The sequence below is a fragment of the Aegilops tauschii genome, chromosome 7 (assembly GCF_002575655.3).
Source record: "Aegilops tauschii subsp. strangulata cultivar AL8/78 chromosome 7, Aet v6.0, whole genome shotgun sequence".
Taxonomy (NCBI): Eukaryota; Viridiplantae; Streptophyta; class Magnoliopsida; order Poales; family Poaceae; genus Aegilops; species Aegilops tauschii.
The window spans coordinates 510,538,327-510,565,166 of NC_053041.3; positions in this window are offsets into that span (position 1 = coordinate 510,538,327).

Consider the following 26,840-nt stretch of genomic DNA (forward strand, 5'->3'; position numbering starts at 1 on the left):
TACCATAGCCACATCGTCCCCCCTCATCATTCGTGCATGCCTCCTGACCCGTCTCTCACACGCACGTGCACAGACAACAAGCAGCCATCTCCTCTCTTATTGATATTGCGGGCGTGCCCTCCGTTTTTCTAGCAAGCCTATCCCACCATTTGTTAGAAGCAACTCCACTACCACCCCTCCAACACTCTAGCTCTGTCTCTCTCCCAACCTTATTCCTCTCCTGCACATATGCATGGATGCCGATCGATCTCCCTTAATACATGAGGCAGATCAATCTCCTTAATACATGAGGTAGGCCTCTCTCCTCCTCCACACATATACCAGCCATTGTACCTCTATAGTTAATTGGGCCTCCCTCTTCGCCCACCACACACCGATAGTCGAGCGCTGCAGGTAGGTATCCATGCCACAGAGACAAACTGCACATGTCCCATCTCACGTTCCAGTAGGCCAGCCACTCTATATCTTTGACGTGGGCACGCACAAATTTGATGGCACTCTTTATCGATCACGCGCGCGCGCGCACACACACACACATCATCCCTCTCTTCGATTCTATGGACACCTCAAGCCGATGATACCTCCACTCTCTTCTTGTGGATCGCCCCCTCTATATATATGTTATATCCAGGACTCTATTTCACACACATTGCATATGTTACATTTTTTGATTGACCCCCCCAAAAACTCTCAAGAACCCACACACTATATCTCTCTAGGTTTGTATCTCTCTCACACAACCCCACGTAGGTGGTGTACGTATACAAGAAGAGAATAGGTGCACCGTGCACGTACTCACGCTTCGTGCCCAGCCACATCCGCGCGGGTACACGGTGGAGCTCATTTCTTTACGAAATGGCAGCCCACGTGCTAATTTGAACGCATGTAGCGGTTGTTTACCTAGGGAGGTCGTGTACCACGCGTGCACAAAACAAAGTTCGACTTGACGCGTTGCCGCATTATTTTTAAATAAAGTTATAGCGCTCAATGGCACGTACACAGAATATAAAACGATATTTATGGAGAAAAAGGTAGTCCGCTCACTATATACAATGGAGCCTGCCTGCTTGGTTTGTCGCTCTTCAGAGTATCTCACACAAGGCTGTGGTGGCCTCTCTCTCTCTCACAATCGGTCACTAATCCGGCCGCATCCTGTCCACCGGGGGAAAGGGAGTGCGGTGGCCTCTCTCTCTCACCGTTGGTCACTGATCCGGCCGCATCCCGTCCGCTGGGGGAAAGGGAGTGCGGTGGCCTCTCTCTCTCTCACCATTGGTCACTGATCCGGCCGCATCCCGTCCGCCTGGGGAAAGGGAGGAAGTGCATCGTTTCTCCGTTTGACGGCGCCGAGGCAGCACGTCCCGATCTGCGGTACACGCCGTTCTCTCTGACCATGCTCCAGCGCGGCAGGGCCTACGCCACCCGCTCGCAGATTCCGCCCGCCGCTGCTCACCTAGTTACATCCCGACGACCTCCAGGTATCCCCTCCGGCCTTGCTCCACTGCCCATCTTCCCACGTCGCTGCATGTGGATCTTCCATAGTTCTTTGCCCAAAACGTAGCTCGTCCGGCGTACTTTCCATATTGCATTCTCGTCCTCACACCGTTTTAGACAAACACAACCGTGTTGTTATCTTCCCTTAGGACAAGGAATATTCTTGTTTTTTGTCGTCGCATGTGTCATCAACTGTTATTGGCCAGTAGTTGTTTCCTTTCTACTCATTGCTATTGCGACCTTTTGGTGAACTGCACAAATCACTTTTTGCTTAAGAGTGTTTTGTGCAGTTGTACTAAAATGTCACACGGGCAACGTCTCCACATTTCAGTGCGACTGCATAAAGGGAGATTGGTTTTGCTCTATCCTCCTCATCCAACTCCGAGCCTAATCTTCTCCAACTAGTTAGTCTTAAGAGAGACTGCAAAGGTGACCGGCTTCTATTTGTGTGTTTATTGTTTCATCAACAGTCCTCTATTATGGTAATCACACTTAATATCTTTGGAACAGGGACGCTCAGCTCTATTTTAGTGGAACTACACAAAATGATCGGAATCTTGCATGCTCCAGACAGCTACTTTTTTTCCCAACATGCCTTGTTGATTAGACAGAGCTGGGGGGACGTTGCTGCCAATGAAAGTATGGATCAATTTTAATTTAACACCTTCTCGCAACTCTGTCTTCAGTTGTGATGTAATTATTAGCTCTGATCTGCTAATAATTGACATGCATTAGCAAGGAAGTTAGTTTTTTATTGTTTCCGAAAGAGCATCGATGGCAAGACACGCGAAACAAAAGCTGAAAGCTCACACCATTGTACAATTTCATGTCGCTGGAAAATTATTTGTATAGTACGTCAATTATGTAAACAAATGATGGAAGCTTGATAGCATTGCCAGAAGCCTCTTCATCATCCGGGTCCATGTGCCATGCACAAAATTATACTCCTTCGTTCCTAAATATTTGTCTTTTTACAAATTTCAAACGGGCATATTTTAGAGTGTAGATTCACTCATTTTGCTTCGTATGTGTACTCCCTCCGTTCCTAAATATTCTATTCTTCTTTCTAGAGATTTCAACAAGTGACTACATACGGAGCAAAATGAGTGAATCTACACTCTAAAATATGTCTTTATACATCCGTATGTGCCAGTCCATTTGAAATCTCTAAAAAGACAAATATTTGAGTAGTCACTCGTTGAAATCTCTAGAAAGACAAATACTCCAAAGTATATTTAAGAACCGAGGGGGTAGTGCACAACCGCATTGGAGACTCAGCCCGGTCGTTGCGCCGCATTAATAGTGAGTAATGAGCAGTCAAATCCAAAGCCCCACCTTTCCCACTGTAAGTTGCTCTGAAGAAGCAACCATCAATACGCTCTTCTTTGAATCCGCTCATACTACTCCATCCGTCACTTTTTATACAGCGCGCTTCAGAAAAAAGAAAAGAAAATCTGTGGGACCGAGGCGACTAGCAATCGGCCTAAAAATAGCATTGGTAGTTATAGCACGGCGTCTATTACTAGAGGGAATAATGCGTACACACATGCATGCAGTGCTTCCACCCCGGGTACACACATGCATGCACTTCCTCCACTCCGTAGTAGTACAGTACATGGAGAGAAAATTGTGGACTTGATTGCGATTACCACGCCCTAATTAATTGAGCATTAAACCAAACGCGTCTAAAGTCTCTCTGGTGGTGGAAATGCATTGAGAAAAATGCATCATAATGAAGCGCGCCCTGTAAACTGTGACGGAGGGAGGAGTAGTATGAAGGTGCAAAACCAAGTACGCGTATGGCCAGTCGGTCAACGCACCTCCTCTTGGCATATCACTGACATGTGGGACAGGAGTGTGAGCAAACCGATCTCAATTGACGACAAAGAGCCAACCCGCCGTTCCTTGAGAGAGACGAGGAGCGAGAACACACAGACGGGCTTGCAGAGAGGCCAAGATATATTCGAGCATGGTTGGTTGACCGATATCATTCATTACATGTTGGGCTGCTGTTTTCCGCCCTTCTCCGGAATAAACGTGTACTTTATCAGAGATAAAAAAATAAGAGTACACACGCTCCACCATGCGGTTCAAGTAGTAGTACTACTCGTACTACTGTGCTTGGCTCTTCGCCTCTTCGTGAAGTCGAACAATGATGGTACTCCGCATGTTGGGTACTACAGTGTATGCCTCTGACAATCTGACACCGAATGGACTGATGCATGTACATCGAGGGTAGGTTGCATTAGTCAAAAGGCGTAAGCGAGCTTCACCTTGTCCTGCAAGCTTCTCCTTGTTCTGCGAGTTGACGGGACACACCAAAAGTAGTGCTAGTCCATACTCCCTCCTTTCCGGTTAATATGGCTTAATCTTTTTTGCGGGTAAATGAGAGAGCTTTATTCATATATAAGCATTCTTAGGACGATCAGCCAAGACACTGGTCACTAGGAAGCGAGGTACCCCGCAAAAAAAGAAGTAAGAAGCGAGGTGTTTCATCAAGCTAGCTCTCGGCCACATTCAAAGTGCAGCAAGCACGGTTCGCACGAAGATGCGCCGCACGGTTCGCACGAAGATGCGCCGCAAGGTTTTCTGACCTGTTTACTTTGCGCTTGGCTATTCGCCTATTCGGGAAGTCGAACAATAATAGCACTAGTAGTATAGTGTATGCTTCTAGCAATCTGACACCGGATTAACTGTTGCACGTCCACCGCCTGAGCGAGGGAGAGCTTGCATTAGTCAAAAGTTTCTCCTTGTCCCGCGAGCCACCGCGCGCAAGCTTCTCCCGTCCTGCAACCTTCTCCTCGTTCGGCAAGTTGACGGGACACAGCAAAGTAATGCTAGTCCATACTGCCTCCTCTCCGGTTAATATTGTCTTAATTTCAAACGAGATAAATACACTGTCTGTCACTGTATATTTGTAAAAATACGGTCAGTGGACTTCATAATACGCTCACTGCGCTCAATATATATATTTTCCGGTGTTTATACGGTCACTAGCTCACCCTGACTGAGTATGTGTGTGCATGCACGTGTAGGTTGAGCACTTGAGCGTGACCGTGTGTGTTCCATGGAGTACTAGCACTACTGGAAGAGATTAACGAGTTGGGGGAGGACAGCTAGCTGTAGCACGAACTCCCAAGAACTTTTTACATGTATGTTGTAGCCGGCTATTGCGACCTTTGAACGCGGAGCAGCCGCGTGCACCCGGAAGCGGCGCGGGCGACGCTCTCTCGGCCGGCGCGCCGCTTCAATGCCGGCGCCAGTGAGAGGTCGCGTCCGCTCTGGCCGGTCATGAATGCGGCACTAACCGTTTCGGGCGGGAAGCACGCGCGGGTGATGAAGAGGGTTCGGGTTGGTCAGGACCGGCCGTGGCAGCGGTCCGGACGTGCGCAAACAAGAGATGATGTACGTTAATATTGCTGCGTATATAATTAACAACGTAAATAATGTGCCAGTTGGACAAATATGATTGGAGATGGAGATGGAAATGGAATTTTACGTAAACACGGATATGCATGTCTATGTCTATGTGTGTGTGCGCGACGACTCGCGACCTGGAAGCGGGGGCGTGTTTTTGATCGAGTTTTCTTTCTTGGTACGTTAGAAAAATTGTCTGCCAGTTTTCGTTTCTTTTTTCTGGGAACGCACGTATTCTATTTAAAACCACTGCTATGGAGAGATTTTTTTACTCCATTATAGCCTCTTGTTTGATAGAGTTTCTCGTGTCTCGCTCTCTCACCCTCTCCATATCAAAACAAGATGACAGTGTCCACTCTATCTCTCTCCTCACCGGTGGTCACAGATCCGGCCGAATCCCGTCCGCTGCGGGAGGTGAGGAGGTGCAGCGTTGACGTTGTCGCCGTCGGCGACGGAGGAAGCCGATGCGCATCGTCCTCTCGGAGCCGGCGCTGGCGCGGACAAAGATCCTCCGCGCCCTTGTTCGCTGCCGTCGTGTGGGCAGATCCTGCCCGCCTGCCTAAACGACATCTCGCCCACCTGAGGTATAACTTCTTGTACTAGTCCAGCTCCCCAGGTCGCTGCGTGCGGGTTTTCTTCTATGCGACTACTCCCCAGCTCCCCATGCATAGTAGCTAGGGTTCGTCGGCTGGTCCAACATCACCTACTAGTACTATTATAGAGGAAATGCCACTCGAAAAGTTGTCCTGATTTATGCCTCGATGGAGGTATACATGTTGTTTCGACAAAAAGTACATGGTGGTTGTGCGGTCATTGTCCATATGGTGGTAGTACTATCACTAGTTAAATGAAGAAATGCTTTTTTCTCTCGGGTATCCTGGTTTAGTTCCCATCAAGATAATTATGATGCTTCTGTTTGTTGGTGTACTTTTCATTAATTCTTATTGACAATTGAGATGTCGTTGCTAACCCTTTTTTTTATATTTTTGGAAACAGCGATGCGTGTCTCCATACCCGGGCATGTCTTCCTCAATTTTAGTGGAACTGCACAAAATTGGATGGCCATTGTTGTTCCGCCTCACTGTCCTCTGCCATGTGGTTCTTCCTTCCTTGAGCTTGATTACGGAGAAGAAACATACCACAGTGAGGATTTGTCGAACTTCATAGGTGCCTCACCCAAACTTGATTCCAAATGGATGATGCATCACCACGATGACCTATCGATGCTCATGGTTGCGCCTCATGGTTGCGTCGGCTGGTGAAGCTGATCGATTTTCAATGAAAAACAACCTGTCTTCCATCAGTGCTCTTTGCTTGTTATGCACAAAGATGACATCCTTCGTCAGTTCACCTCGGTTGCGTTGGAGACGCAGTCGTCTTTCACGTTGGTGCAATTTTATCACACAATTGGCTATGAACCAAATGTTTCCTCGAAGAAGGATCGACGTTGGTACTAAGAGCATAAGTTTTGTATTGATTTCTAAGCCTTCTCACAACTTTGTCTCCAGCTCCCCTGTAATTTTATTTGTCCAGCTATTAACTTTGATTTAAAAAATGGTGTGGACTAAAAACCCGGATGGACGTAGTAGCCCTCCATTTTTATTTACTCCGCATATTAGATTTGACTGAAGTCAAACTTTGTAATACTCTCAAACCTTTCTGATAATTGAAATTAAAATTCTTTATTTGTACACACTCTCACACGTTTTCGATAATTTGGCGCATGTGTGGTTGTTCACTTAAGGGAGGGTAGTGTACCACACGTGAAGAACAGGAAGTGCGACCAGGATCGTTAGTTCATCGAAAGTAGTACTAGTTTTCTTCACTGTACATTAAATAAAGAGTTTCATTTCGTACTTACACAATTTAAAACGATTGTTATGAAGAGAATAAGAAAACCACTCCACTATATATTAGTCATATACACGAGAGTACTATATGGACGCAGCTTCATTGACTTAGTGCACCTGCCTTTGGATTTATGAAAGGTGGGCCCAAAATGTGGCTGGCTCACCTGTCATACAGCCAAAAGCAGGTGCAGTGAAGGCACCGGAGCTCAGTCCATACTACAGCAGTATGTATATAAGCGGGAGCCTCAGCGCTTGTTCGCTAGGGTTTGCACTCTCCACACGCTCGCCGCACTACATATATGTTACACGCTGGAGGCTCAGCGTTCATTTGCTAGGGTTTGCTATATTCACAGTCTCTAACCCTCTCTTCACCAGATCTAAACAAGACTGCGTTGGCCTCTTGTCTCTCTCTCCCCCTCACAGCTGGTGAAGGAGGCGTCCGTATCCTGTCGCACCGAGAAGGGGAGGAGGTGCAGCGTTCACTCTATCGCCTTCGGCGAGGGAGGCAATCCACTGCCGGCTGCGCTGTTCTCTTTCACCCAGCGCCTGTGCGGGAGGGCCACCGACCCCTTCTTCCTCGCTGCCGTACGTAGTGTGGGCAGATCCGGCCTCCCGCCGCACGCCTTGCCACATCCCGACGACCCTTTGGTATAAGTTTCTTTGAAACCGTCGTTGCTCTAGCTGCATGTGGATCTTTTTCGATCTGTAGTCGAATCTAGGTCTTGGTTCAAAGAGGAAAGAAGGGTGCGGTGGGCTGGAGCAAGAATCTAGGACGTGGTTCAATGAGGAAAGGAGGGGCGGAAAGTAGTATAGACTGGCTATCCAGCCGCTTTGTAGGTCGAAAAGGGAAAAAGGGAGTAACCCAGTACACACATCTGTAAGGAACCGATCTCTTTGTTGAAAAGGGAAAGAAACTGGGGGGTCGGGTAGTTTGTGCAGTACTAGATTTGTTGCCCTCACATAGGAAGAAGGTTCAAAGAGAACAAATATGGGACCAGCGCATATATGCTGCTTGGCTACATACTCTGCATCACCCATTTATACGTGTGGACGCACATGGTGCTGGCATGTCCCATACAGCTATTTTGCTGTTGTTAATCTAAGAATGCCGCCGGAAAATTGAAGCAATGCCACAGTTAAAAGTAAATTATATTTTTTAACGAATGTTGTTTCAAGAGAATGTCTCTGTTAATATGAATCAATGCAACCGTTTTAGAAATGCTACTGTCCTACTTTGTTTTCCATCCAAGATAAGTTAGATGCTTCTTTCTGTCACCGTTTGTTTCATCCTCCTTTATCGGCAAATAATTGTTTCCTTTTTTGCCTCTGTTAAAACAGGGCTATCGATTCAACTTGTTGCTATTGCGATATTTTGCTTCGCTACTCGAAACACTTATGTTTTAAGAGTGTTTTGTGCAGTTCAACTTGAATGTCACACCAGTGACTTTGCTTAATTTTGGTGGAACCGCACAAAAGGAGATCGAGATTCGTATTTTACCTTTGTTGGTCTCATGAAAGGTCAGTACAGGCCTTCATCCACATGATTGTGCAGTGTGCTTTGAGATGTTGTGCTACTTGTATTGGTACTGTTTTAAATAAATGTTGAATTGAAGCTATTGTATTGCTGTCTTTTCCCATTAAGTAGTGAACAAAAATGGGACCAACCCAGACATGATGCTTGTTGCTTTGTTACAACAAACTCTGCATCACCCCCTTTATAAGTAGATGGAAGCACATACTGTTGTTGCGCCCACTCTCCCCTGGAACTGTTTATGCTTTTCGTTAATCTAATGCCGCTGGTAAAATTAAGCAATGCCACTCTCAGAATTAATTAACTACTGAATCTTAGTTCAAAACTGCAACACTTGTTAGGAATGGTACTATCCTGCTTTGTAGTTCTTTCTACATGTTTAACCAAGGTATTGTTAAGATAATGTCTCTGTTAAAATGAATCAGTTGCATTGTTTTAGGAATGGTACTTTTCTGCTTTGTCGTTCTTTATACATGTTGAAACAAGGCATTGTTAAGATATTGTCTCAGTCAATATGAATGAATCACACTGATGGAGAATTGCTACTCTCCTGCTTTGTTTCCCATTAAGATAAAGTAGATCAGTAGATGCTTTTCTTCTGGGAGTACAAGTCATCAACCGTTATTTCTCAGTAATTGTTTCCCTTATACCTATTGTTGCTTACAGGGACATCAAAATTAAAGCTCGGTTTTATTCCGACTTTGATTTTAGTTGAACTGCACAAAAGGAGCCAATGTGTCCAAGGCAAACTGCTGCATTACTGGGTCCAGTTGGTCGTTCCACTTTGCAGAAAGAAGCAGTCACTGTTTGCGCTACATTACAGAAGGAATGACCGAGAAGCTTTACAGAGTATTATTAGACACCGGTGACATGACTAGTCTGCAGAGACCATTGGCAATTTAACAACACGTGGAGTGCCCTGGGCAAAAAGTGCCCAAACAAGTACAAGAAGCTACAACAGGACTCCACGATCATAGGCATTACATATTTTGAATGGGAAAAGCTTGTCAAAGTTTAATCATTGATGTTAGCAAGAAGACGTTAGTTTAATATATTGGAATTGGAAAACCTTATCAAAATCTGCTCATTGATGTTAGCCAGAAGCATGCATTTGATATTTTTGAGTGGGACGCCCTTGCTGTGAGCATCGTCGAGTGTTTTTTCCTATTGCTGTGTTCAGTTTAGAAGTAAATAGTTACTCTGCTGAGATATTCTTGTGTTAAGAGTTTGTTCTGAATATTGTCTATGTAATGCCAGGCCTTGTGTTTGATTGCAAAGTTGAGCCTGGATGGCATGATACGCACGTCGTGCATGTATCGTCTGGTAATGTCGTCCATATAGCAGTGCTCGTAAAATATACACTGGTCTCTCAAATTACACGCGTAACCCGCCGGTTTTACTTACAGACCTCGGGCCCTCGGTTTCATTACACCTTTTTTTAAGCATTGTTTCTGATGACAAGTAAATTACACTTGTATGTTAATACATGTTTGAAATAAACCAGAGCTCCCAAGCGCGGCCTTACCGTTTCATGCCATCTCAGTTTCTCGAAGGTGCTCATAGGTGTCCGATGATCCTGGCTTCCTGAATGAGCAGCTGGCGCTGTATCAGACCATCCGTAGGGTCCGCGAGTCCCTCTCCGTTGTCCTTCGAGTTGTTGCGCTCGCCGTGGCGCCGAGCATTGTTAACATCGTCAACGAACATGAGGATTCAGGAGATGACTTTATTTTGACTGGATGACACTAGGGACCCACTAGGGCCATAGCCGTACGTACGCAAGTGCCTCCTTATTAGGTACAACTATTTTTTTTGCTTTCTCCTGGTTTCCTGACATCACGGTCCCACACCATTGTCAACCTATGTAGTCAATATAAACGAGAGAATTGCACAAGGTGCGGCCGACAACTGGGACCAAGCAGCTCGAGCAATATTTGTGTTTTTGAGGCATGAGCACTGCAGATTTTTTCTTGGCGATGCTTTCGTTGTTGTTCAGAGGAGAGCAGGGTATTAACTGGGCGGGCTGTGGCCTGTCTAGCCCAGGCCAGATATCCAGCCCAGATACTAATTTTTTCAAGATGAAAATGGCAGCCCAGTTATACGTCTTTTTGAGGAATACCCAGGCAAGGTCAACTTGTTATTCTCCGCCCTGCTGGGCTGCAAATCTTTCCTAGGAGGGATGCATTAGGCTTAACAGGAAAATGGGCTTTAAAAAATAATAAATGGGATGTAATTATAAAAACTGGGCAGTAACTATAAAAAAATGCACCAATCACGAAATTAGTTTATAAAATATTATTTATGGATTTTGAAAATCTTAAATTTTCATTGTTGCGCGCGCAATGTTTCGTTGGATTTTTAGGTAATACAAATTTATATTTAATCTGACTAGAAATTTCAGGATAAAAATATTTCGGGTCCCATCAAAATGTGAGAAATTTTATTGAATTCTGTCTTCAACGGTTGGTTGTAATTATTAATCGTTGTCCTAGCTAGAAAATGGGCTGTACTTTTAACAAACTGTAAATGGGCTATTGTAAATTCCATTAGAATTCAAAAATGGGCTGTACATTCTTACAAAACGCAAATGGGCTATAAGTTCTCTGCCACACACTTGTGGGCCTACTAAGTGACGCGTCCCCTAAAAAAATAAGTTGACGCGTATGCAAGGCTTTGTGAACTTATTATAGTCAACACACGGTTCTAGCAGCAGTGGCCGTTGGATGTCTATCCAACGGATGTCGTGCTTCTTCTTCAATCTTGGATATTCTTAGCTTCGGCCGCCCAAAAAATGATTCCTCCCCCTGACATCTGGGGCGCACCATTTCGGCGGCTGACCTGTGGGCCTACTAAGTTGGAGCGTACCAAGGGCTTTGTCAACTTACTCAATATAAACGATTCTAGCTTCAGTGACCGTACGATGTCCATCCAACGGCCGTAGTGCTTCTTCAACCTCTGGTCTTCTTGGTCCAGCCGCCCAACGCAGCGCCGGTCGTGCTGCCTGCTCCTGCCTCCCGCGGCCGGCTGTGCTGCCGCGGAGGCCTCACCGCCCCCATACTACTCCCACCGCTGGCCAGGCCATCCCTCCACTCACCCACACCCCCTGTTATTCTGCGGCGACGGCAGCCTCATAGCGCAGCCGAACCAGTGAACCCTCGTACTCCTCTCCGCGCGGGCTTCCACTCCTGCGTCTTCCCCGGCTCCGCGTTGTCCCCTTCCTAGGCCTCGCCGTCGTCCATCGCCATGGTGCTCTCGGCGCGGCGTGGTCAACGTGGTCAACGACCGACTTCCATCGGAAGAGTACTGTACGTGGAGAGGCTGACAGCTGGGTCCACGGCGGCCGCAAGGAAGTGCCTCCTTATTACGCGCAAAATAATTATTCCTCCACCTGACAGCGGGGACCCACCAGACGGGCCACCAGTATTTTGCGAAAAAAATCGTTTCCCCCTGACTGCTGGGACCCACCGGACGGGCCACCGTATTTCGCGAAAAAAACGTTCCCCCGCTGTCAGCTCGGACCCACCGGAAGTGCCTCCTTATTACACAAAAATGAATACTCCCCCGGCTAGCTGGGACCCACCTTGGTGGGAGGCTGACTTGTGGGCCTACTAAGTTGACGGGGACGAAGGGCTTTGTCAACTTAGTCAATATGAACGATTCTAGCTCCAGTGACCGTACGATGTCCATCCAACGGCCGTAGTGCTTCTTCAACCTCTGGTCTTCTTGCTCCAGCCGCCCAAAGCAGCGCCGGTCGTGCCGCATGCTCCTGCCTCCCGTGGCCGGCTGTGCTGCCGCAGAAGCCTCACCGCCCTCTACTATTCCCACCGCTGGCCAGGCCCTGCGGCGACGGCAGCCTCACACCGCAGCCGAACCAGTGAACCCTCGTACTCCTCTCCGCGTGGGCTTCCACTGCCGCGTCTTCCCCGGCTCCGCGTCGTCCCCTTCCTAGGCCTCGCCGTCGTCCACCGCCGTGGTGCTCTCCGCGCGGCGTGGTCAACGTGGTCAAGGAACGACTTCCATCGGAAGAGTACTGTACATGGAGAGGCTGACAGCTGGGTCCACGGCCACAGCCCAGTTTTTTTGTGATTTGCCAAGTATGTCGCTTTGTCAGGCCTGTTGGGCTGCAAATCTTTCAAGACGAGGAGAACTTTCATTCGGCTGGCTGAGAAAATGGCCCATCAGTAATGAGAAATGGGATGTACACTTTTAAAACACATCAAACCGGCAATTAGTTTCAAATATCTTTTTTTTCATTTCAAGATTTTAATTTACATTAATTTTTATGCGTGGAGAATTTGTTGGATTTTATATTGATATACATTTATTTTTAAAATCAGTTTGAATGTGAGTCGAAATTTCGGGATTAAACACAGTTCGGACTGCACCAAAATATGCAAAATTTCATATAATTTTTTAACCGTGGCCACAATATGGGCTGTAATGCTAACAAAAAGAATATGGACTCCAAAAAAACCTTAAGATTTAGCAAATGGGCTGTAAATTATTAGAAATAATGGCAGATGGGCTGTATGCTGTTTTCCACGGATTTGAGGCTTTCCTAAAAAAAGGTTGACGCACAAGCACTGACTGTTGGATGTCCATCCAACGGCCGTCGTGCTTCTTCAATCTCCGCTCTTCCTGCTCCAGCCGCTCAAACAAGCGCCGGCGGAACTGCCTGCTCCCTCCTCCCCGCGGCCGGCTATGCTGCCGCGCAGGCCTCACCGCCCCACCATACTCCCATCACTGGCCTAGCCATCCCTCTACTCACCCACACCTACTGTTATTCTCCGGCGATGGCAGACGAACCAGTAAACCCTCGTACAGTCGTACTCCCCTCCGCGTGGGAAACAACTGCCGAGTCTTCCCCGCCTCTGTGTCGTCCCCGTCCTAGGCCTCGCCGTTGTCCACCGCCGTGGTGCTCTCGGCGCGGCGTGGTCAATGTGGTCAACGACCGACTTCCATCGGAAGAGTACTGTGCGTGGAGACGCTGACAGCTGGGTCCACGGCAGCAGCAAGGAAGTGCCTCCTTATTACGCGCAAAATAATTATTCCTCCACCTGACAGCGGGGACCCACCGGACAGGCCACCGTATTTTGCAAAAAAAAACGTTTCCCCCCTGACTGCTGGGACCCACCAGCTACACCTTCGCACGCAAGGAAGTGCGTTCGGGTAAAAAAACAAAACGATTCGCCCCCCTGACTGCTGGGACCCACCAGCTACATCTTCGAACGCAAGGAAGTGCCTGACAGTCGGGACCCACCTGGTCGAAGCGTATGTAGCGTTGTCATTCTGGTCGCGAACGTGTACGTACATATATACTGGTGGATGTAGAGGCGCGCACGTGTCGTAGTAGAGGCGCGCACGTAGCATGTACACGTACGTACTGTGGCCAGGGTGCAAGAAAGAAAATACGGCCACGTATGTGTACATACGGGCAGGGTCTCGAACGCCTACTCGCGCATACGTACGGCGAGGGCTCGTTGACATGGCTGGGTCAAAACGGAGAAACAGCGTCGTCGTCGTGTTCATGGGGAGGCAACGGAATGCGTCGTGTTCATGGGGAGGCAACGGAATGCGTCGTGTTCATCGGGAGGCAACGGAACGCGTGGGAGCCAACCGGCTGGGTCGGAACGGAATGCGTGGTCGTGTTCATCGGGAGGGCTTGGACGGAACAGGCGATGGAAACGAGGCCTGGCGTACCGTACAACGGAGGAAACGGACCTCCTACGTTCGGAACGAGGTCCTGTTGATCGGGAGGGGTGCGGCATACCGCAAAACGGAGGAAACGGACCTCCTACGGTCGAAATGGGGGTCCTGTTGATCGGGAGGGGTGTGGCGTACCGCAAAACGGATGAAACGGACCTCCTACGGTCAAAACGGGGGACCTGTTGATCGGGAGGGGTGTGGCGTACCGCAAAACGGACGAAACGGACCTCCTACGGTCGAAACGGGGGTCCTGTTCATCGGGAGGGGTGTGGCGTACCGCAAAACGGGACTCCACGGGATACTGTTCATCCCCACCGTCGACCTCTTCCAGCCTCCACAGGCTACCGTCGACCTCCTCCAGCCTCCACGGGCTCCTGTTCATCCAGCCTCCACCGCGCGCTACTCCACCGGCTACTGTTCAACCACCCCTCCACCGTCTACTGTTCATCCAGCCCTCCACACCACGGGGTCCTGTTCAACCACCCCTCCACGGGCACCCCTCCACCGTCTACTGTTCATCCAGCCCTCCACACCACGGGGTTCTGTTCAACCACCCCTCCACGGGCACCCCTCCACCGTCTACTGTTCATCCAGCCCTCCACCACACCACGGGGTCCTGTTCATCCAGAGGCAACGCCACCGCTCACTGTTCATCCAGACCCCCCCGCAACACTCACTATTCATCCCAGAGGCAGCATCGATCGGCTTCAGCTAGCAGCAGTAGCGAAGGAATCGCTCGATCGGGTTCAGTTAACAGCCATCGATCGATCGCTCGGGTTCAGTAATGCGTAGCCTGCAGTGCAATCGCTCGGGTTCAGTTAGAGCCCAACGCCTCGCTCGGGTTCGGTTAGAGCCAACGCCTCGCACACACGCGCGTACGTGTACGAGAGAAACGCGCATCGCTCAGCCCCCGACCTCCCACCGTAACCGGGAACTCCCCTAAATTTGCCTCGCCCTCCCTTCTACCACGGTTTTTTCCGTCCTGGACGGCCCAAAGAATGTCATGCAGCTGCGTCTCCGGCCCGCCCAGGACGAAAAGCCCATTTTCTGTCATGATTTTTTGTCATAGAAGTAGGAGCCCACCACATCTATGATGATACCGGGTTTTGTCACAATTATCGTCATAGAAGTGTCATATGTATGACAGAATTTTTTTTCGTTCGGCCCAAAATGTCACGGATGTGTCTTTTTTTGTAGTGAAGGCATCCTTTCACCGTCGCGGAAGAACGGGTGTAGATGACGTCGAACTCATCGCCGGTGATGGTTCTAACCTTGTACTCACCGCCGATCGTGGAGATTTGGGACGCCATGGATTTGGGAGGAGGGTTAGGATTAGTGGAACTGCTGTAATGTGAATGGACGGGACGACTAGGAGCGAACCGCCGTAGTATTGAAGGACGTGCGGGGACGAGTAGGAGCGAACTGCCAGTGTGCGAACGGCAGGGTAGTGGCTTTCCATTCTCCCATTATACGGGCTTCCGAGAGCCCTTGGATCTGAGATCAAACGATTGCATGGCGTGATTCTAGACCTATGGGTGAATATCCTATCTTGGAGGGTTATTCTGCAAATTTTCAGCAACTTAGCATGCGACCGTTTGATCTCAGATCCAAGCACTGCCAGCAGCCCGTATCATGGTCGCGCCTACCACGACCGTCGCGTCGCTCGCGCGGTCGCGCCCTTGGAGATTTAACACAGTGCATTAGGCTATCTGATGTTGGCATGTCATACATAGTCATCACTTAGTCACTCATACTACAACAAGGTTGGCTATAAGTGTATTTTTTTACTCCTCTCTATCTCTTTCTTCGTACTCCCTCCGTCCCATAATATAAGAATGTTTTTGACACTAGTGTAGTGCCAAAAACGTTCTTATATTATGGGACACAGGGAGTACTAGTATTTATTGCATTTGGCAAGGAGTGACCTCTTCCAATGAAATGGTGTTGCTAAGTTTGCTACATTTAATTAGCTATAGACTCAAAATTGTCTTTTCACCTAGGTACACGCGCTTAGCACCGTTTCTTCCTTGGGTCACCAAACTAGTCTCTCTCTTCTTGATTAACTTGCCACATCAGACTTTATGCCTATGTGGCAAGCTTAAGCACCTGTAGGAGCAAGTAAAAGTAAGTACAATAGTGCGCTTTGCATGGCATTTTTGCATATGTGGAGGAAAGAGAGGCAAGGAAAAAGTGGAGAAGTGGGCTCTCATGCAAGAGCCAGCCTCTACTACATGGTGGAGCATTGGGAGAGGCACCTGTATGGAGGTGGTCAGGAATCGGGAGACTCACGCCGGTCGTAGCGCCGCAGTTAAAATGATAATGGCAAGTCAAATCACGGGGCCCCACCTATCCAGCAGTAACTCGCTGTCAAATCACACAGCCCTACGTTTGCAGTAGCCTACTCCCTCATCTTCTCGCGTCTCTGTCGAACCGACTAGGCGGAACTGCCCCGCCGCCTACCGCGCAGGAAAAGCCCCGCCCTCGACTTTTATATAGTATACAGTATACTAATTTTGTATCCATGGATTGCGCCCGCGCCATGGAGCAAAGTGTCTAGAAAACGGCGGTACACATGTACGGAGTATACAGCACGCCCGTCGCGTTCGCGTCGCACCCCAGACGGTCGGTCGGTCTGGCACGCTGCTCTTCGAATGGAACGCGCGTCATATTGCGTTTGGACACACATGTGGGACGACAATTGAGAACCGACCATAGGCAGACTCCCCGGCCCCACAAGTCGGGTGACTTAATAGAAGAGGGAGATGAGCGATAGTACTAGAGAAGTGTTGTACTACGTTGGTGCCTGGACGATCCCTGCAAGACACGGAAGATCAGTTCATCCATGCATGTGACCAGACTCCAGCAGACACGCCTGGATTGGCTATCGTCTACATATCATGCAGGCTGTGTTGTACATGGCTGTAGTTGTGGTGAGAAATCTAAAAAAAGGTTTCTTGTCATCTCGCAAAATTAGGTGTCATGTGCTTCGGATCACTGCGAGGGTTAAACAGCGACAACTGAGTTGGGCTAGTCATTGGGGGCACATGCACGAACAGTGACTACTCGGCTGCCATCTAGGTCAAGCCGGCTATGTTAATTAGGACATCTATCGACGGACCCCTTTTCTACGAGTTTATCTTTAATTTGAGCTTTGTTCCTCGTCTAGTTTGTCCGTCGGGATTCATGTTGTCTCCCTTGGGCAGTGAGGTTATGATTTCTTGTCATGTGGCATTTTTTCGTGTTATATGTTATAATCCGGCGCTTCAGATCAAAATGACGACAACTGCGCCTTCGGGCCACGTGCATGAAGACTTCTCGACAGTCATTGACGAGGTCAAGCCGACTCCGGTAGACAAAAGAGAACTAGTACTACTCCACTATATAGGCAGGAGCCTCCGTGCTTGCTTGATAGTGTTGCTCTCTTCACACTGTCTCGGCCACTCCAGATCTAAACACGACAGCGGTGGCCACACTCTCTCTCTCTCTCTCTCTGCTCACCGCTGGTCACAGATCCAGCCGGATCCTCTCCGCCGGGGAAGGTGAGAAGGTGCAACATTCACGCGGTCGTCCTCGGCGACGGCTCTTACCCACTGCTGGGAGCGTCCCGATCAGCCTGCCTTGTCGTTCTCTCCCAAGCACCGCTGGCGAGGGAGGGCCTCCGACCCCTTCTTCCCCGCTGCCGTAGTGTGGGCAGATCCGGCCTCCCGCCGCCCACCTAGCGACATCCCGGTTGTTGGAAATATGCCCTAGAGGCAATAATAAATTGGTTATTATTATATTTCCTTGTTCATGATAAACGTTTATTATCCATGCTAGAATTGTATTGATAGGAAACTCAGATACATGTGTGGATACATAGACAACACCATGTCCCTAGTAAGCCTCTAGGAGACTAGCTCGTTGATCAATAGATGGTTACGGTTTCCTGACCATGGACATTGGATGTCGTTGATAACGGGATCACATCATTAGGAGAATGATGTGATGGACGAGACCCAATCCTAAGCCTAGCACAAGATCGTGTAGTTCGTTTGCTCAGAGCTTTTCTAATGTCAAGTATCAGTTCCTTAGACCATGAGATTGTGCAACTCCCGGATACCGTAGGAATGCTTTGGGTGTACCAAACGTCACAACGTAACTGGGTGGCTATAAAGGTGCACTACAGGTATCTCCGAAAGTGTCTGTTGGGTTGGCACGAATCGAGACTGGGATTTGTCACTCCGTGTAAACGGAGAGGTATCTCTGGGCCCACTCGGTAGGACATCATCATAATGTGCACAATGTGACCAAGGAGTTGATCACGGGATGATGTGAGTTACGGAACAAGTAAAGAGACTTGCCGGTAACGAGATTGAACAAGGTATCGGGATACCGACGATCGAATCTCGGGCAAGTAACATACCGGTAGACAAAGGGAATTGTATACGGGATTGATTGAATCCTCAACATCGTGGTTCATCCGATGAGATCATCGAGGAGCATGTGGGAGCCAACATGGGTATCCAGATCCCGCTGTTGGTTATTGACCGGAGAGTCGTCTCGGTCATGTCTGCTTGTCTCCCGAACCCGTAGGGTCTACACACTTAAGGTTCGGTGACGCTAGGGTTGTAGAGATATTAGTATGCGGTAACCCGAAAGTTGTTCGGAGTCCCGGATGAGATCCTGGACGTCACAAGGAGTTCCGGAATGGTCCGGAGGTAAAGATTTATATTTGGGAAGTCTTATTTTGGTCACCGGAAAAGTTTCGCACTTTATCGGTATTGTACCGGGAGTGCCGAAAGGGGTCCAGGGGTCCACCAAGGGGTCCACCAGCCCCGGGGGGGCCACATGGGCTGTGGGGGGTGCGCCTTGGTCTATATGGGCCAAGGGAACCAGCCCCAAGAGGCCCATGCGCCAAGAGATAAGATAAAGGGAGAGTCCTAAAGGGGGAAGGCACCTCTGAGGTGCCTTGGGGAGGATGGACTCCTCCCTGGCCGCACCCTTCCTTGGAGGAAGGGCCAAGGCTGCGCCCCCCTCTCCCTTGGCCCTATATATAGTGGGGGGGAGGGAGGGCAGCAGCAATCCTAGCCCCTGGCGCCTCCCTCTCCCTCCCGTGACACCTCTCCCTCCCGTTAGTGCTTGGCGAAGCCCTACCGGGATCCCCGCTACTTCCACCACCACGCCGTCGTGCTGCTGGATCTCCATCAACCTCTCCTCCCCCCTTGCTGGATCAAGAAGGAGGAGACGTCGCTGCTCCGTACGTGTGTTGAACGCGGAGGTGCCGTCCGTTCGGCGCTAGGATCATCGGTGATTTGGATCACGACGAGTACGACTCCATCAACCCCGTTCTCTTGAACGCTTCCGCTCGCGATCTACAAGGGTATGTAGATGCACTCCTTCCCTCTCGTTGCTAGTAAACTCCATAGATTGATCTTGGTGATGCGTAGAAAATTTTGAATTTCTGCTACGTTCCCCAACAGTGGTATCAGAGCTAGGTCTATGCGTAGTTTCTATGCACGAGTAGAACACAAAGTAGTTGTGGGCGTCGATTTTGTCAATCTACTTGCCGTTACTAGTCTTATCTTGATTCGGCGGCATCGTGGGATGAAGCGGCCCGGACCGACCTTACACGTACTCTTACGTGAGACAGGTTCCACCGACTGACATGCACTAGTTGTATAAGGTGGCTAGCGGGTGTCTGTCTCTCCCACTTTAGTCGGATCGGATTCGATGAAAAGGGTCCTTATGAAGGGTAAATAGAAATTGGCATATCACGTTGTGGCTTTTGCGTAGGTAAGAAACGTTCTTGCTAGAATCCCATAGCAGCCACGTAAAACATGCAACAACAATTAGAGGACGTCTAACTTGTTTTTGCAGCATGTGCTATGTGATGTGGTATGGCCAGAAGATGTGATGAATGATATATGTGATGTATGAGATTGATCATATTCTTGTAATAGGAATCACGACTTGCATGCCGATGAGTATGACAACCGGCGGGAGCCATAGGAGTTGTCTTTATTTTTTGTATGACCTGCGTGTCATTGAATAACGCCATGTAAATTACTTTACTTTATTGCTAAGCGCGTTAGCCATAGTAGTAGAAGTAATCGTTGGCATGACAACTTCATGAAGACACAATGATGGAGATCATGATGATGGAGATCATGGTGTCATGCCGGTGACAAAGATGATCATGGTGCCCCGAAGATGGAGATCAAAGGAGCAAAATGATATTGGCCATATCATGTCACTATTTGATTGCATGTGATGTTTATCATGTTATGCATCTTATTTGCTTAGAACGACGGTAGTAAGTAAGATGATCCCTCACTAAAATTTCAAGAGACGTGTTCCCCCTAACTGTGCACCGTTGCGAAGGTTCGTTGTTTCGAAGCACCACGTGATGATCGGGTGTGATAGATTCTAACGTTCGAATACAACGGGTGTTGACGAGCCTAGCATGTACAGACATGGCCTCGGAACACATGCGAAACACTTAGGTTGACTTGACGAGCCTAGCATGTACAGACATGGCCTCGGAACACAAGAGACCGAAAGGTCGAGGATGAGTCGTATAGAAGATACGATCAACATGGAGATGTTCACCGTTGATGACTAGTCCGTCTCACGTGATGATCGGACACGGCCTAGTTTGACTCGGATCATGTATCGCTTAGATGACTAGAGGGATGTCTATCTGAGTGGGAGTTCAATAATCAGATGAACTTCATTATCATGAACATAGTCAAAAGGTCTTTACGAATTATGTCATACGCTTTAGTTCTACTGTTTAAAATACGTTCCTAGAGAAAATTTAGTTGAAAGCTAGTAGTAGCAATTATGCAGACTGGGTCCGTAAACTGAGGATTGTCCTCATTGCTGCACAGAAGGCTTATGTCCTTAATGCACCGCTCGGTGTGCTGAACCTCAGCGTCGTCTGTAGATGTTGCGGAACATCTGACATACACGTTTTGATGACTACGTGATAGTTCAGTGCGTAATGCTAACGATTTAGAATTGTGGCACCAAAGACGTTTTTGAAACGTCGCAGAACATATGAGATGTTCCAAAAACTGAAATTGGGATTTCAGACTAGTGCCCACGTCAAGAGGTATGAGACCTCTGACAAGTTTCTTAAGCCTGCAAACTAAAGGGAGAAAAGCTCAATCGTTGAGCATGTGCTCAGATTGTCTGAGTACCGCAATCGCTTGAATCGAGTGGGAGTTGATCTTCCAGATGAGATAGTGATGGTTCTCCATAGTCACTGTCACCAAGCTAGTAGAGCTTCGTGATGAACTATAACATATCAGGGATGGACATGATGATCCTTGAGCAACTCGCAATGTTTGACACCGCGAAAGTAGGAATCAAGAAGGAGCATCAATTGTTGATGGTTAGTAAAACCACTAGTTTAAGAAGGGCAAGGGCAAAAGGGATACTTCATGAAACAGCAAGTCATTTGCTGCTCTAGTGAAGAATCCCAAGGTTGAACCCAAACCCGAGACTAAGTGCTTCTATAATGAGAGGAACGGTCACTGTAGCAGTACTACCCTAGATACTTGGTAGATGAGAAGGCAGGCAAAGGTCGACAGAAGTATATTGGATATACATTGTATGAATGTGTACTTTACTAGTACTCCTAGCAGCACCAGGGTATTAGATACTGGTTCGGTTGCTAAGTGTTAGTAACTCAAAATAAAAGCTGCAGAATAAACAGAGACTAGCTAAAGGTGAGATGACGATATGTGTTGGAAGTGTTTCCAAGGTTGATGTGATCAAGCATCGCATGCTCCCTCTACCATCGAGATTTGGTGTTTGCGTTGAGCATGATTGGATTATGTTTTACGGTTATTCATTTAAGGAGAATAATAGTTACTCTGTTTATTTGAATAATACCTTCAATGGTCTTGCACCTAAAATGAATCTCGATCATAGTGATACACATGTTCATGCCAAAAGTAATGATAGTACCACATACTTGTGGCACTACTATTTGAGTCATATTGGGATAAAACGCATGAAGAAGCTCCATGTAGATGGATCTTTGGACTCACTCGTTTTTGAAAAGATTGAGACATGCAAACCATGTCTATTGGTATATATGCATGAAGAAACTCCATGCAGATGGATCGTTTGGACTCACTTGATTTTGAATCACTTGAGACATGCAAATCATACCACATGGGCAAGATGACTGTAAGGCCTCGTTTTCAGTAAGATGGAACAAGAGAGCAACTTATTGGAAGTAATACATTTTGATGTATGCAGTCCAATGAGTGCTGAGGCATGCAGTGGATATCGTTATGTTCTTACTTCACAGATGGTTTGAGTAGATGCTGAGTGTATTTACTTGATGAAACACAAGTCTGAATTATTGAAAGGTTCAAGTAATTTCAGAGTGAAGTTGAAGATCGTCGTGACAAGAGGATAAGATGTCTGTGATATGATCATAGAGATGAGTATCTGAGTTACGAGTTTGGCACACAATTAAGACATTGTGGAAAGTGTTTCACAATTAATACCGCCTGGAACACCATAGTGTGATGGTGTGTCCGAACATCATAACTGCACCCTATTGGATATGGTGCATGCCATGATGTCTCTTATCGAATTACCACTATCGTTTATGGGTTAGGCATTAGAGACAACCGCATTCACTTTAAATAGGGCACCACGCAATTCCGTTGAGATGACACCGTTTAGAGAAACCTAAGTTGTCGTTTCTTAAAAGTTTGGGGCTATGATGCTTATGTGAAAAAGTTTCAGGCTGATAAGCTCGAACCCAAAGCGGATAAATGCATCTTCATAGAATACCCAAAACAGTTGGGTGTACCTCCTATTTCAGATCTGGAAGCAAAAGTAATTGCTTCTAGAAACGAGTCCTTTCTCGAGGAAAAGTTTCTCTCGAAAGAATTGAGTGGGAGGATGGTGGGGACTTGATAAGGTTATTGAACCGTCACTTCAACTATTGTGTAGCAGGGCACAGGAAGTTGTTCCTCTGGCACCTACACCAATTGAAGTGGAAGCTTATGATAGTGATCATGAAACTTCGGATCAAGTCACTACCAAACGTCGTAGGACGACGAGGATGCGTGCTACTTCAGAGTGGTACGTGATCCTGTCTGAGATATCATGTTGTTGGACAATACTGAACCTACGAGCTATGGAGAAGCGATGGTGGGCCCATATTCCGACAAATGGTTAGAAACCATGAAATCTGAGATAAATGGATCTTTGAGAAGAAGAAGGACGTGGACGGTAATGTTACCGTCTATGAAGCTCAACTTGTGGCAAAGAGTATTTCCACAAGTTCAAGGAGTCGACTACGATGAGATTTTCTCATCCGTAGCGATGCTTAAGTCCGTCGGAATCATGTTAGCATTAGCTGCATTTATGAAATCTGGCAGATGGATGTCAAAACAAGTTTCCTTACCAGTTTTCGTAAGGAAAGGTTGTATGTGATACAATCAGAAAGGTTTTGTCGATCCTAAGGATGCTAATAGGTATGCTAGCTCCAGCGATCCTTCCATGGACTAGAGCAAGAATCTCGGAGTCAGAATATACGCTTTGATGGAGTGATCAAAGATTTTGGGTTTATAGAAAGTTTGTTAGAAACTTGTATTTCCAATAAAGTGAGTGGGAGCGCTACAACATTTCTGATAAGTATATGTGAATGACATATTGTTGATCCGAAATGATGTAGAATTTCTGGAAAGCATAAAGGGTTGTTTGAAAGGAGTTTTTCAAAGGAAGACCTGGATAAAGCTGCTTACATATTGGGCATCAAGATCTATAGAGATAGATCAAGACGCCTGATGATACTTTCAAAGAACGCACACCTTGACATGATTTTGAAAGAGTTCAAAATAGATCAGCAAAGAAGGAGTTCTTGGCTGTGTTACAAGGTGTGAGTATTGAGTAAGACTCAAGACCTGACCACAGCAGAAGAGAGAGAAAGGACGAAGGTCGTCCCCTATGCTTTAGACGTAGGCTCTACAGTATGCTATGCTGTGTACCGCACATGAAGTGCGCCTTGCCATGAGTTGGTCAAGGGGTACAATAGTGATCCGGGAATGGATCACATGACAGCGGTCAAACTTATCCTTAGTATCTAGTGGACTAAGGAATTTTCTCGATTATGGAGGTGAAAAGGAGTTCGTCGTAAAGGGTTACGTCGATGCGAACTTTGACACTAATCCGGATGACTCTGAGTAGTAAACCGGATTCGTATAGTAGAGCAATTATTTGAAATGGCTCCAAATAGCGTGTGGTAGCATCCACAAGATGACATAGATATTCGTAAAGCACACACGGATCTGAAAGGTTCAGACCCGTTGACTAATAACCTCTCTCACAAGCATAACATGATCAAACCAGAACTCATTGAGTGTTAATCACATAGTGATGTGAACTAGATTGTTGACTCTAGTAAACTCTTGGGTGTTGGTCGCATGGTGATGTGGCCTGTTAGTGTTAATCACATGGTGATGTGAACTAGATTATTGACTCTAGTGCAAGTGGGAGACTGTTGGAAATATGCCCTAGAGGCAATAATAAATTGGTTATTATTATATTTCCTTGTTCATGATAAACGTTTATTATCCATGCTAGAATTGTATTGATAGGAAACTCAGATACATGTGTGGATACATAGACAACACCATGTCCCTAGTAAGCCTCTAGGAGACTAGCTCGTTGATCAATAGATGGTTACGGTTTCCTGACCATGGACATTGGATGTCGTTGAAAACGGGATCACATCATTAGGAGAATGATGTGATGGACGAGACCCAATCCTAAGCCTAGCACAAGATCGTGTAGTTCGTTTGCTCAGAGCTTTTCTAATGTCAAGTATCAGTTCCTTAGACCATGAGATTGTGCAACTCCCGGATACCGTAGGAATGCTTTGGGTGTACCAAACGTCACAACGTAACTGGGTGGCTATAAAGGTGCACTACAGGTATCTCCGAAAGTGTCTGTTGGGTTGGCACGAATCGAGACTGGGATTTGTCACTCCGTGTAAACGGAGAGGTATCTCTGGGCCCACTCGGTAGGACATCATCATAATGTGCACAATGTGACCAAGGAGTTGATCACGGGATGATGTGAGTTACGGAACGAGTAAAGAGACTTGCCGGTAACGAGATTGAACAAGGTATCGGGATACCGACGATCGAATCTCGGGCAAGTAACATACCGGTAGACAAAGGGAATTGTATACGGGATTGATTGAATCCTCAACATCGTGGTTCATCCGATGAGATCATCGAGGAGCATGTGGGAGCCAACATGGGTATCCAAATCCCGCTATTGGTTATTGACCGGAGAGTCGTCTCGGTCATGTCTGCTTGTCTCCCGAACCCGTAGGGTCTACACACTTAAGGTTCGGTGACGCTAGGGTTGTAGAGATATTAGTATGCGGTAACCCGAAAGTTGTTCGGAGTCCCGGATGAGATCCCGGACGTCACGAGGAGTTCCGGAATGGTCCGGAGGTAAATATTTATATATGGGAAGTCTTATTTTGGTCGCCGGAAAAGTTTCGCACTTTATCGGTATTGTACCGGGAGTGCCGAAAGGGGTCCGGGGGTCCACCAGACCCGGGGGGGCCACATGGGCTGTGGGGGGTGCGCCTTGGTCTATATGGGCCAAGGGAACCAGCCCCAAGAGGCCCATGCGCCAAGAGATAAGATAAAGGGAGAGTCCTAAAGGGGGAAGGCACCTCCGAGGTGCCTTGGGGAGGATGGACTCCTCCCTGGCCGCACCCTTCCTTGGAGGAATGGCCAAGGCTGCACCCCCCCTCTCCCTTGGCCCTATATATAGTGGGGGGGAGGGAGGGCAGCAGCAATCCTAGCCCCTGGCGCCTCCCTCTCCCTCCCGTGACACCTCTCCCTCCCGTTAGTGCTTGGCGAAGCCCTACCGGGATCCCCGCTACTTCCACCACCACACCGTCGTGCTGCTGGATCTCCATCAACCTCTCCTCCCCCCTTGCTGGATCAAGAAGGAGGAGACGTCGCTGCTCCGTACGTGTGTTGAACGCGGAGGTGCCGTCCGTTCGGCGCTAGGATCATCGGTGATTTGGATCACGACGAGTACGACTCCATCAACCCCGTTCTCTTGAACGCTTCCGCTCGCGATCTACAAGGGTATGTAGATGCACTCCTTCCCTCTCGTTGCTAGTAAACTCCATAGATTGATCTTGGTGATGCGTAGAAAATTTTGAATTTCTGCTACGTTCCCCAACACCGGTGACCATCAGGTATAACTTACTTAGAAACCGGCCTTGCTCTACTTCCCGAGCTCCTGACGTCGCTGAATTTGTATCTTTTACTATTTCTCAGGCCCCCTCGTAGATAGGATCGATCGGCTGTTCGAAAACCACCTTTTTTTTACGTTTAAGAGGTAAAACTAGTTCATGCACTCGAATCTAGTACTACTTGGTTCAAACAAGGAAGAAAGAGGGTGGGGGTGGGGGAGGATTTGTTACCTGAATCTAGGACTTGGTCGAAAGAGGAAATAATGGGGGCAAAAAGTAGCACAGACTGGCTATCCAACTGGTCTCTAGGTCTAATAGGGAAATAAAGGGAAACGCAGTACAAACTCAATATAAACCCGATCTATTGGTTGAAAAAGGAAAGAAAGTGGGGACTGGGGGACAAGTCAACAGAGTAAGTCCAGCACTAGATTTGCTAGCCTCACACAGTATAAGGTGGCTATACCGAACAAAAATGGGACCAACCCAGATATCCTGTTTTGATGTTTGTTGCCCCGAGCCACTCTTATGTAATTCCACTGGTAAAATGTAGCAGTCGCACTGTTAAAAGTAAGGACACGTTAAACCAATGTTGTTTTCAATGTAATGCCTCTAG